Raw genomic sequence first — 201 nt, forward strand, 5'->3', positions numbered from 1 at the left:
CCTTTATGCAACATCTTGTAATAAAGTTTTAAAATTAATATATATATATCTTAGACATAAGTTGAATAGATTACGTATTTACGTGAAAAATATGAGCGTTTAGATTGATAATATCTATTATCTATAGTTGTTTATACACAAAACAATATTTCATCATTACTTATATTTATCGTATGCGATACCACTTGATCAGAGCATAAG

Source organism: Limulus polyphemus, unplaced genomic scaffold (assembly GCF_000517525.1).
Source record: "Limulus polyphemus unplaced genomic scaffold, Limulus_polyphemus-2.1.2 Scaffold586, whole genome shotgun sequence".
Lineage (NCBI taxonomy): Eukaryota > Metazoa > Arthropoda > Merostomata > Xiphosura > Limulidae > Limulus > Limulus polyphemus.